Raw genomic sequence first — 13325 nt, forward strand, 5'->3', positions numbered from 1 at the left:
TTCTAATGGCACACAAATAAAAATCTCTTACAGAAGCTTGAGGGCTGGGAGACCACTCAGTTGGTAAATTACTTTCTGTGCAAGGAGAGGACATGCGTTCAGATCCCCAGAATTGGTAAGAAGTTGGACACAGGTGGCATGTGCCTATAACCCCAGCACCAGGGAGGCAGAGGAAAGCCTTGGGACTTGCTGGCCCCCTCTGCGTTTGGTGGTACAGGTCTATAATCTCTGCTATTTCTGAGGCTAAAACAAAAGCATTCATTCCAATTCAAGGCCTACCTGGGCTCCAGTGTGACTACAAGGCTACCCCGAGCAACTGAGCAAGACTATCTTGGAATAAAGTTTAAAAGGGCTGAGGATAGCTTGTGGGAGAGTGATTGTCTAGCACTCTCTAGGTCCTGTATTCAATGCCAAACGGGTAGTTAGTGGCCCCTAAGCTCCAAACTTGCTCTTGGTCCATTTTCTTTTCTTGAAGTTAGTTGATTTATATATTGCACGTGTGTATGTGCATGCACTCGCTTGTGCAGGTGGCTATGGAGGCCAGGGGCTGATGTCAGTTGTCTTTTTCTATTACTCTCCACCATGTTTTCTGAGCTTGGACTTCCCCACTCAGGCCAGATGTGCTCCAACCAGTGCTCTGGTTATAGCTGTGTGCTTGATATGCCTGCTTTTCTGCACTGGTGCTGGGGATCAGCTACTGTGAAAACTACTAGAAGAACAGATGCTGTTAACTGCTGGAATCCCTGGGTCTGTTCCACATACATAATACAGAACTTTAAGAGTGTTGACAAACAAAACATGGATGCTAAAAAGCAAGAAATATCAAAGACTCACCCACTGTACTCACTCACACAACTCCCCATTGAAGGACACTGTCACAGGGTCTCTTCAAGTCTGTTAGCCATGCTCTGAAACCAACAGAGCAGAGGCCACTGAGCTCTGAAGAGTTCCAGGCTGTAAGAGCTATGTCAAGACACTTGAATCCTACACTTCAGTAACACCCACTGCACCTTGACCTTTACTATAGGGGTTTGGTCTTGGAAAAGTGCCAAATTACCTTTAGGGAGCTAAGCAAGTGAAAGTCAGATTTATTAACCCTTTGAGGACCAGGGTAGCACAACCAACATTCCAGGTTAGTTTCAAAGACGCTTTTTAAATGAATGCACTGGTATACTAGGCTTCTAGTTAAAACAATTATTAACTATAAAAATCTATGCAAGAGTGTTATAAATTTGCAAATGGATGCAGAAATATTTAATCTGCATTTGTGGTGACAGTCTTAAAAGGAATAAGAACTTTAAAAATGCATCAGTGATATGTCATGCCTTAATGCTTGACAGAAGAACAGCTCTTTGTATTATTAAAACAGTAAAAGGCAGGAAAAAGAGGAGGTTCTGAGAGTTGAAGTGTAGGTAGTGACATGAAGACTAAAAAATGAAAAAGAGTTGGCTGGGCAGCAGTGGCACACACCTTTAATCCCAGCACTCAGGAGGTAGAGCCAGGTGGATCTCTGTGAGTTCCAGGCCAGCATCTACAGAGTGAGATCCAGGACAGGCAGCAAAACTACACAGAGAAACCCTGTCTGGAAAAACAAAACAAAACAAAAAACCAGTAGGAGGCAAAAGCAACTTACCCTAAGTATGAACAAGACAGAAACAAACCAGCAGGCAAATGAGAGAGAAAGCCCTCCTCCTGGTCTCTGAGTGGGCACATTAATTCTATAAAGGAATTTAGATCTTTTTTAAGAAAATAAATGATCCAAATAATCAGAAAAATCATCTCAAATTCTAAAGTGATACTCTCTAACAGGCTTTATCTCCTGACGAAACATCTCACCAACATTTCACTGGGAGATGTTTGAGGTGATGGGAAACGTGTGGAAATTAGAAGCCGATGTTTGTTTTCCTGTCACTTTGATCTTCTGAACAAATGGCACCATGAGGAAGGCGATAACAGAGATGATGAAACTTCCCCATTTCATTCAAGAAATGATTCTACATTCAAGAAAAATTCTACAAAATGAAAATCATAAGGAATATAATTTGAGAATCTTACTATATGCTAACAAGTGCTAAAACAGTGAAATACTGACCAATGAGGTATTTTTTCAAGATAAGTAAATTTCACGTTCATTTTTATAAAACAAAACTGTGTTTAAGTAATGAATAGCCCATGAAGAAGTTGGCGCTTTTTATATTTCTGCTATTTAAATTCCTTTGAAAGAGTTTCTAGTCCTGTAACAAAAGGTGGAAAGTCTGTACTAATTATGGTAATGATATCTAAGTCCTTAATGTTCAGGTTCTGACAAACTGACTTAGCCTTTAAGTCACCATCAGTGATCATTCTGTTTTCATGACGGAAGATGATACACATCTGACTGCACAGCTGGCTCTTGGGTCCTATATCCTCAGATAAAAAACATTCAGGGGAAAAAAACTGGATCAAATACCAAACATATACCCTTTACTTTCTTCTCATTATTCCCCAAACAAAACAGAAAATTACTAGTCACACAACATTTACATTGGACTAGGTTAATGATTAGTGATCTAGAAATCATTTAAAGTCTATAAAGAGCATGGTGGGATACTTCTGTAAGACCAGCACTCAGGAAGCTGAAGCAGGAGGACTTGAACTGAGAGTTCAAGGACAGAGTGAGTTACACAGTGAGTGTCAGGTCCACCTAGGCTTACATGGCCAGATTCTGTCTCAAGAAAAACAAGACAAAAATGTCTCCAAAAGATTATAAATAGAGTAAACTCTATATCGTTTTACAGAGAGACTGAGGCATCCAAGGATTTTGTTTTGTTATCCAAGGAAATTTTGAAAGCAAACCCTAGCAGAACCTGAGGGGTGACTGTGCTTAAAATCTTTAAGCCAACTTTTCATAAAATGCCTAGTTTTTCATAGCAATTTAATATGTTTGACCCAACACTTAAAAACTGTCATATTTGCTACAGAGACTGTCCTTCTCAATTTGCAGGATGAATGTAAGGTGATCAAAAGAAACAGACACGTTGCTACAGATTTGTCTGTTATTTAAATAAATCCCTTGATGGTTAAATCTCATCAGTCTGCAATATTCATACATAATTCAAAGTTATAGAAACAATCTTCCATGTGAAAGCTTGCTTGCTTTACCCAGGTGGTAGGATTAATCATTATAGCATCAAATGAAATAATCTTTTTTCCTGGCAAATTTGCTCAAGACATATTTTTGTAAAAAAAATCTGTTAAATGTCTGAATGTACCTTTTAAAAGGCAAACCAAATTTCCCATCAGAACAGATTAAAGGCCTTTCTGCATCTAAATATTTCTATAATTTTAGTTCACCTTTAAGTTTCAAATTCAACCACCTTTGTTCAGCTTCAGAAGGGGCAGTAAATAAAATCAGAATTCTACAGAGACCACCTGTCTCTTGGGGCAAGCAGTATTTTACATTTCACTGGCTATCGTGGACCGTGGGTGACCAGCTTTCTTCAGCGGCTATACCTGTCTCTACTACGTGCTCAAAACCACCAATAAATTAATGCAGTGTTAAAGACTCTTATTCCTAAAATCTGAACATCAGAAGGAATGCTTCATGGTTCTGTTTCTGGTCTCCCGAGCTGTTTACTTCTAAGGTTTCGAGGGACAATGGTCTTTGCAGAAGCAGGATCAGCATCAACAGTCAAGATCAGCCAGCATGGCCCACACCATTAAAATCTGTTAGTAGGAAAGAGGGGGAAATACTCCTCTTTCCTTGTGTATCTCCACCTGTAGGACCCCCCACCATGGTGACATTTCTTAATCCTACCGTGGTTTCCAAGTCATCAACTTGATTTTGCCACATTTCCCAATTACTGGCATTCTCAGGTAGGAAACCATATCTGTTGATCACTATCTAGTAGGTCCAATTTTGCACTAAGCCTCCATAGCCTTTGAAACTGTCAGACTTCTTATCCTGAACTGAGATTAACCTTTAACTGAGATAGGATGAGGTCTTGCTACTGTCTAACAGAGTGTGGTCAAACACAAGGAGTTCCTGCGCGCAAACCAAGTGCACATGGGATACGGCAACTAGGTGCAAGGTCCTGAAATAGGCTCTCATTTTTTGACCCCACACAAGGTCCATTTTAAAAAATAAAAACAGACGTGATAGCCATTTAAAGTGTTTTCAAGGCACAGGATTGCATGCCAGCAAAGCAGGTAATAACACAGGCCATTGTAAATCACTGTTACCTTCATAAAACTAAGAAAAGTTACAGTTTTAAAATCCCATGTAATACAAAGTCAGAATCGCATCTGTGCAAATTAACAGCAGATAAATTATGTTGCCATTGTCAATGACTATAGAAATCACTCAGCATCCCCATGTCAGCCTTGGTTTGCTTTTGAAGAATGGGGTAAGAGAGAAATATACATTTCCAGAAAAGACAAGATCTTGGAAGAGAATGACCAGCTCTCACCAAGGACACTAGCCTAGGGAGGAAATGGGGTCCTGGACTGTCTCCGCATGCGCAGAAGCACAGGAAAGGCTTTCCCCTCCCTCTTATCTTCCTCTGCTCCAAGAGTCAGAGCAGGGAGAGGAGTTTGTACACATAACAGATTCAATTAAGGAATGAGTGTTGACTGAGACCTATGACCCCTGGGAACAGACTTTCTACTCAGTGCTGCCTACGCCATGCACTTTCCATTTACCTCACCAAAGTGTTGAGACGAAGTAGCAATTCCTCTCATTTCACAGAGGAGGAAACTGAGGCTGAAAGAAGCAAATGGTCTGAGAGTACCTGAGTACAGGGGTGCCAGTGTGGGGACGGGAAGTGATGCTGTGTACTTCTGATGCCCATGTTCCTTCCACCATAAGGCAAGTGGGGAAGCAATTGTTCAGACCCAGTAAATGCCTGATTGTAAGAGTGCTTTGAAAGGAAAATTGCTTTAATTGAAATAGAAGGAGGTGAGGTATAGTTCATGAAACAAGACACAGGGCCATGGGGGTGTGACAAAAGATGTTAAGAGGGGAGAAGAAAAGAGGGCAACAGAAGGTGTGTGACAAAAATGTAGAAGGACCACTGTGGGGAGGAGGGGGACCAGCTGGAGAGCATGGGGTGGGGAAGGAGAGTTGGGCATGAGGACCCACAAGAGCAAACTGTATGAAAAAATCATAATGAAATCCATTACTACGTTAATTTAAAAAACTAATAAAAATAATGGATAAATTAAAAAAAAGAAATATGAAGTAATAATGATTATAGATGTGTTCTATTTTGAGAAACCCTAAACAAGCCAAAAGAATAATTATTTACATTGCAAAAGTATTTCTTCAAGTAGAAGCTGTTCTTGCATAGAATGTTTATAGATGTTTGTCCTCTTAATATTAATCACCTCCACATTTACTGAGTGCTAGGCACAGTGCTTAAACATCTAACAATGGCACTATGAGGCAGGCTTATTCTCATAATAGCAACAATTGTAATAATAGTAGCCAAAGCTTACATAGTATTTATCATGCATCTTTCCTAAGCTGTGTGTCTCAAAAGTGGCATTACTGACAGTCTCTGAGCAAGATAATTCTTTCTGTTGTCAAGGGCTACGCACACAGTAGGGTCACTCCAGGATTTCCTCCCTTCTTGGCTGTGATAAGCAAAAAATGTCTCCAGACCTTGTCAACTGTGTCCTAAGAGAGAACCTCTTTGTCCCCCTTTGTCCTTTCTGTGCCCCTTACATAAACTCAGTCATGTCATACAACAACCTACAGGGTAGATCAGCCTCTGATGAAGGAGCCTACCAAAGGGTCATGTTCATCACGTTTGAGAAACAGCTAAAATTCTGAGGAGGTGATCAAGAAGGTGAGAAATAGGAGACAGACTAGGCTGGCAGGCAGGGGTCTTATGCAGAGACTCCTTTACCGTGGATGAACAATGGCCTTTAGCAGTACTGTACTGTCTAGAGAGACAGAGGGTAAGACCCTGGGCAGGGAGAATTAGCAAAAGTACTTCAGTGAATGAGGTGAAAGATGCTGCAATGCAGACAGGTCGGTGCAGAAATTAGAGGTAGATGTAGTGTGTATTTTGGAAGTTTAGTCAACAGGACTTAATATTTTTAAACCTTAGAGGAAAAGACAAGAAAAGAACCAAAGATGATTCAGTTTTCTGGCGTGAGCAAATGGATAGACAGTGGGCCATTACAAGGAGGGAAAACTTGGGACAGAACACATCTGTAGGGAAAACAATCACAGGTTCTGTCTTAGATATGTTTATGTGAATATGTTTGAAACAGACTTTTCAAGGGAAGACCTGCAATGTAAGTCATGGGGAAAATGTGCTGGGTGGAGATACAGATTTAAGAGTCATCAGCATGTATATGGTATTTTAAAATTTGATACAGAATGATATTCATCAGTAAGACTTAAAGAATCTCTTTTGGTACATGGTTAAGATTTTGAGCTATACACTGAAATAAAAATGAAGTGACACTTGAATTTGCTTCAAAATAACAGGGTAGGGGAAAATATGAGTTATGAAAGAGACATGACACATAAATTGATTTTTTTAGTTAGACTTTTTTTTTTTTTTCTTATGTGTATGGGTGTTTTATCTACATGTCTGTCTACTGCATGCATGCCTGGTATCCATAGGGACCAGAAGAGGGGGTCAGATCCCCTCTGAAATTGAAGTTATGGTTGGTTGTGAGCTGCCATGTTAGGTGTTGGGAATTGAACCTGAGTCCTCTCAAAGAGCTGCCAGTCCTTGAGCCACTGAGCCATATCCAACCCCTAAATTGATTGCTTAAAAAAAAAGTCTCACTGTATAGCCCCAGCTAGCTTGGAACTCATGATTCTATCATCCTTCTGACTCAGCATTCTGAGTGCGGGGATTATAAACTACACTATATCTAGAAAATGGAAAATGTGGCTACACTGGTAAGTAGATGTGTGCATGTATTTACTTTTGTATATGGTTAAAATTTTCCCTATCAAAGCCAAGCAGTGGTGGCGCACACCTTTAATCACAGTACTTGGGAGGCAGAGGTAGGCGGATCTCTGTAAATTCAAGGCCAGCCTGGACTACTGAGTTCTAGGACAGCCAGAGCTAAACAGAGAAACCCTGTCTTGAAAAAAACAAAAAACCAACTAATCAAACAAACAAAAAACTCCTTAAGCTTTCAGGCACCTCTGTACAACATTGACCTATACAGCTTCCTAATCCTTAAAGCATGTTAGATGAGATTGGTGGTGGCACTAACAAGCGGTTTATTTTGTTGGTTTGTTAAGATCCTGTAGTAGAAAGATATTCCCAAAGCTGGGCGGTGGTGGCGCATACCTTTAAGCCCAGCACTCAGGAGACAGAGCCAGGCCGATCTCTGTGAGTTCGAGGCCAGCCTAGTCTACAGAGTGAGATCCAGCACAGGCACCAAAACTACACAGAGAAACCCTGTCTCAAAAAAACAAACAAAAAAAACAAAAACAAAAAAAGGAAAGATAGTTCCAAATAACTGCCATGTAACATTATAAAACTATGCAAATGGATTTTGATATAACTGAGAACAGAAAGTTCTTTGGCAGGCCCCACACTATAACTAACATTTAAGAAATGCCATTTGGCATTCTGACACAGTGCCAGCAAGTGACTGAAGTTATTTCAAAGGTTGTTAACGTATGCCCCCTTCCCACCTGTAAACTAGATGATTATTGATTTTCTCCATATTCTTTAATTAAGCAGCACATCTCCACAGAGTAAATAAAAATTTTAAAGTTTTTAATATGGTTACACAGTACAGTCACTTCCTGATCTTGCTGTTGGTCAATGGTTAAGATTAAGAGAAGCTCTGACAGCGACAAAATACCCAACACATGAGGCTTCTTGCCCTTACCAAATATCCAGATACTGAAACACAGCAAGGTGCTGCCCTTGCCCGTGAAGTTACAACTTCATAAAGGAGACTATTTCTAACTCAGAAAACCCACAGGTCACACCCCCAGGTCCTGTCCAGCTACCCTGGAGGCCCTGTTTTAATCTATCCAGAGCCTTCAAGCCAGGTCTACTGATATATTGGATGATCTCAGCACTTCAGAGCCTGAGAAAGGTGAATCAAGAGTTCAAGGCTAGTCTGGGCTACAATGCAAAATGCTGGTTTCCTTCATTTCTTGACACCAGGTCTTGTTACAATATAGCCCAGGGTCATTTGAATTTATCGTGTAATCCTCCTGCATCAGCATCCCAAGGGCTTGGATTATAGGTGTGGGCCACCATGCCTACCTTTAAAACAAAACAAAAGCTTCTATAATACTTACAAAAGCATGTAAAAGAGAGAGAGGAAGTGTTGGGAGAGTGTGAGGAGAGTGGAAGAAAGTGAGGATGGGTGTGATCAAGATATGTTATAAAAATATATTAAATATCAAAATATAAAGTTAAAATTCTTTTTAAAATGTAGGTCTTCTGTTCCTTGGCTGGGTCATTTATGTTTCAACTGCCTTGGTTTTCATTTCTGGCATAAATGTTACTAGATATAGCCTACACATACAACAGCCTTGTGCTTCTCAGTTTTTAAGAGCTTTGCATTCAAAGATCAAATTTTCTCTGTCAGTGGTGCTATAGCAGCAATGGGATCTTGGTTCAACATTATATCTTTCTACATCTTTTCCCTCGAGCTGGTTTGGATCAAGAGAAATTAGCATGACGATCAGTCTGGACTGTGACTAGTTAGGAACTTTTGCACTGCCCCTCTGAGGGTGCTATCTGCCTACTCCATCTGAACTCTTTGCATTCATAACACAGGGAATAACGTGGTGGGGAAATGCAAACACTGGAATCGACAAAGATCCGAATTCTGACTTTACCTCTGACTTCATTTAACTTCTTTTGAGCTAAGGTTTTCACTTGTGTTCAACAGGAAAAATGATGACTATCTTACAGAGACAAAATAGGTATCACCAAAGCATCTGGTGCAACATAGAACAATAGGAGTTGACCTCTTATCCAGATTACACTTAAGTAACCAGAATTGAAGGGCATCCCTGCAGCCTTATTTGAGGGAGTCATATACACCTTTTCTGAAACAGGTTTCCCTTGTGAGTGCCATCCTCCTGCCTCTTCAGTCCTCCAGGTACTCTGACTCTCTTTCCTTCCAAGGCCCTCATATGCAGTGTTGTCCTCGGAGTTGATAGCACAGGATTACTTCTTACCAAAAACCATCTTAAAATGGGTCATTTTATTTTATTATTTATTATTTTTTTAAAAAATAATTTATTTATTTATATTTTACATATATTGGTGCTTTGCGGGCATGTTTGTCTGTGTGAGGGTGTTGGGTCCCTCAGGACAGGAGTTACAGACAGTTGTGAGCTGCTATGTGGGTGCTGGGAACTGAACCTGAGTCCTCTGGAAGAGCAGTCAGTACTCTTAACCGCTGAGCCATCTCGCCAGGCCCGGGTCATTTTATTTTTGAAAAACTTTTCAGAGTAAATCCCCCCCCTCCCCCCCCCCAGACAGGGTTTCTTGGTGTACTCCTGGCTATCCTGGAACTTACTCTGTAGACCAGACTGTCCTCCACCTGCCTTGGCCTCCCAAGTGCTGGGATTAAAGGTGTGGGCCACCACTGCCCTGGCTTGAAAGCTTGAGTTTTATCACAAACAAACATAGTTTGTCTCCTCGGGAGGGACAGGCTCTGGTTGGCCAACTGTCCTTTCCATGGTCAGTAAAGAAGGGGCTAAAGTTCCTGACTGAAACTGGAACTCGACCCATTTTACAAGTGTTTTCCTGTAGGACTTGGTATGCCCCTGAAATGTACACGTGTGCTTCCATTTCAGCACGCATTTAAAAACAAGACATGTAATCAAGGGCTGAGGTTTCATCAAATTTTCTACTTTACCCTTAAGTAAAACTGGTTTTTTCTTTCCTTTTCAATTCCTAGCACAATTTGGTGTCATAGCTTCGTTTGGGCTACAGTACAATAGTTTTACTCAGAGGAGCCTAGCATCTATGCTGGTTAGCTTTCCGTCACCGTGACAAAGTACTCAGAGACAATCAACTCATAAGGAGGAAAAGATTTATCATGGTTTACAGTTTCAGTCCATGGTAACTTGGTGCCAAGGCAGTATCATGGTGGGTGTACGCAGAGGAAGCTGCTGCTTATGAGAAAAGGGAGGAAGGAAGGGGTGAGGGGAGGAAACAGGGAGGGGATGAGAAACAGAGAAACTGAGCCTGGAGTCCCAATATTCTCTTTAAAGCCATGTGCTTCAGTCACTCTTCAAAGGGTCTCCACCTAATGGTTTCATCACCTCCTAGGAGAACCGCGGGCTGGTCACTCAGATTTAACACAGGGGACTTTTGGGATAGATTCAAGACCCAAACTACAGTACAGTGTGAAGATCTTTATACAGTCTCTATTTGATCTTATACAGGTTGTAGGTGAAGAACCTCTGAGCTATTCTGCTCTTTCTTATATTTGACAGTTATCTATAAAGTGCAATGTGATGTATACACACACACACACACACACACACACACACACACACACACACACACACACCAATGTATGTATACAATATAGATTAAATAAAATTAACATATGCATCATTTTGATCCATCTTTTTGTGATGAGGCTTAAAATATATTCTTTTAGAAATTTTGAAATACACACTGTACTAACTATTGTCATCCTGCAGCACAATGGACCACCAAAACTCATCCTAATAGAAACCCTGCTGTACCCCACACTAACACCTCCCCCTCCTCACTGCCCTAGCTTCTGGTACACTATTCATTATCCTTTTTAGTCACACATCCTGATTCTTTTTGCTTTCCTCCTCCTTTGCCTACAATGTTGTTAACTAGCTGACAAATGACAAAAATCTCTCTTTCTTACTCTTTATGTGTATGTATGCATGGGAGAGAGAGAAGGAGAGAGGGAGAGAAGGGGAGAGGGAGCGAGGGGGAGAGGGGGAGAGGGAGGGAGGAAGAGAGGGGGAGAGAGGAGGGGAGAGGGAGGGAGGGAGGGAGGGAGGGAGAGAGAGAGAGAGAGAGAGAGAGAGAGAGAGAGAGAGAGAGAGAGAGAGAGAGAGAGAGAGAGACCGACCCAGGCTGGCCTGGAACTCACAATCCTGCTGTCCCAGCTTCCAGACTGATGGAATTACAGATACATGCTGTCATACTCAGCCTTCTTATTTGTCCTTTAAGATATGGTTCCAATTTCATTTCTGAGAAGTCAATTTAAGCTGATTTAATCACTAGGTGTTTTGTTACTTTATCATTTTGTGCATGGAACACTTACCACACTGAGGATAGAGGAGCTACTAACACTTTTAAACATTTAATATACCAGACCCCAGGCAGCCTATTTTATGTCGTCTCATGAAATGTTCAAATTAATTCTGTGTGATAAGGATCACTAAGGCCTTATACATTGAAGGGCTAAGGAGTCAAAGCTGAAGTCACACCCAAGTTCATTATTTCAGCAATGTCCTTCCCTCTATTTGTTCTAAGGCTAATGGCACATATTCAATTTATGTCTTTGGAACAGTCAAATAAATGTCAGGAATAGCCTAATACCACAATGAAAGGCTCCACAAGTCTCTCATCTTTCAGGACCTGTAGTCTAACCATCAGAAGGGTATTTTTCATTCTTCACTCTTTACAGACAGTTTACATTGGGCATCTTCATTTACTTATAAGAAAAGTGTATTCTCATTTCTTTTTAGCTGTGTGTTCCCAGGCATGGGATGATAATTTAATAATCACACTGCCATCAAGCCAGAAACACAAATGTTGACATTTGATTGTAATGTTTTCCCTCTCCAAGTTGCTTCAAGTAAATATCAATGACAATCCAAGTAAATGAGGTAATTATTTAAAAAGCAAATGGAGTATAGTTTCCAATATACATATTCATGCTTTAAACTTTCCACAAGGCTAAAAATAACCTATTGAATACTTCTTTTTCTACTCACTCTGGAACACTGTGAAATGAGAAAATTTAAATTTGCCTCTAAGAACAGTTTGGTATCCCAATCATGGCTTTATTTATGTACCGTTAGAACAGTAGTAAGACTAACGATTCTAAAGTGTGGCCCAACACCAGCCTGTTGGGTGTGCAAAGACAGGATGTACTTGAGACCAAGTGAATCAGAAACCCTGGGAATTGCCGGTAGTGGTGGTGCACACCTTTAATCCCAGCTCTTGGGAGGCAGAGGCAGGTTGGATCTCAGAATTTGAGGTGAGGCCACCTGGTCTACAAAGTGAGTTCCAGGACAGCCGAGGCTACACAGAGAAACCCCAGAAAAACAACATCAACAAAAAAACCCTGGGAGTAAACCTGGCAGTGTGTTTTAACAACCCTCTGGACAACTGTGAAACAGTCACATCTTAGTACTGATGAAGCAAATCAACTGTGTCATTTGGATTCATGGACATTTTTATAAAGAAATTAAAAACTCAGTAGTAAGAGGTCTGCCACACAGAGGGCCTGGGTTGCCTCAAATCCATATACAGTATGGTAGGGCCATGGGAAAGAGTCACATAAGAAAGGCTAAACCATTATTTGGCTGTTTTCCAAGGTCTGGATACATTTACCACAGCTATACTCAAATAGGAGTAAAGCCACTTATTGATCTGCAAGAGCTATATGCTATGCCCTCCTAGGTAACTCTATGTGCTATTTAAGTGGCTTCCTTTCTAAATGAAAGAGGAATCTGAAATCCATGCATTCTGTTACAACTGGAGCATGACAGGCTAGCACTGAGGATGTAAAAGGGAGCCTAAGAGTCAACTTAAGAAGACTATTCCTCCCCAGAAAGCACGCTCTTGACTTCAGTTTCTTTGTTACCATATGAATTTAAGGAAAACCGGGACTTGCTACCACTTTGACAACTACGTGCAGGTATGTGAAGGGATCATTTTAGTAAAGAACATGTACAAAACTTACTGGCATTTTGCTAGGAAAACTGCAGGCATTGAGTGTTCATTTTCACTTATATATTTTTACAGGAAACTGGTGAGAAAATCTGCCCTATCAATCAGAAGTTGTTATCTTTGCCAGAGAGGAGGCCAAGCTGGATAGAGAAAGTTTACTGTGTGTCAGGAGAGAAGATGACTCAGAAGAATGAAATATTTGGGGCACTTGTTCAAGACTAAAATGAACAAGGATAAAAAAGAAATCCTATTTGTCAAAAACTTTGGATAAATGTACTTGTTTGACAGTTAATTGACTTTGTTTAGAATAGTAACAAGAAAGAAAAACAGCACCCCTCCACATAACCATTTGTACAAACAAAACAGAATATATATACACGTGTGTGTGTGTGTGTGTGTGTGTGTGTATGTGTGTGTGTATGTGTGTGTGCGCGCGCA

General features: G+C 40.7%; 1 protein-coding gene across 2 annotated transcripts in view; it reads right to left on the reverse strand.

Moving 5' to 3' along the window:
• Peak1 (pseudopodium enriched atypical kinase 1) overlaps positions 1-13325 on the reverse strand; it is a 225918-nt gene that overhangs the window by 43460 nt on the left and 169133 nt on the right. The window lies entirely within an intron of this gene.

This window comes from Peromyscus maniculatus, chromosome 7 (assembly GCF_049852395.1).
Source record: "Peromyscus maniculatus bairdii isolate BWxNUB_F1_BW_parent chromosome 7, HU_Pman_BW_mat_3.1, whole genome shotgun sequence".
NCBI classification, from domain to species: Eukaryota; Metazoa; Chordata; class Mammalia; order Rodentia; family Cricetidae; genus Peromyscus; species Peromyscus maniculatus.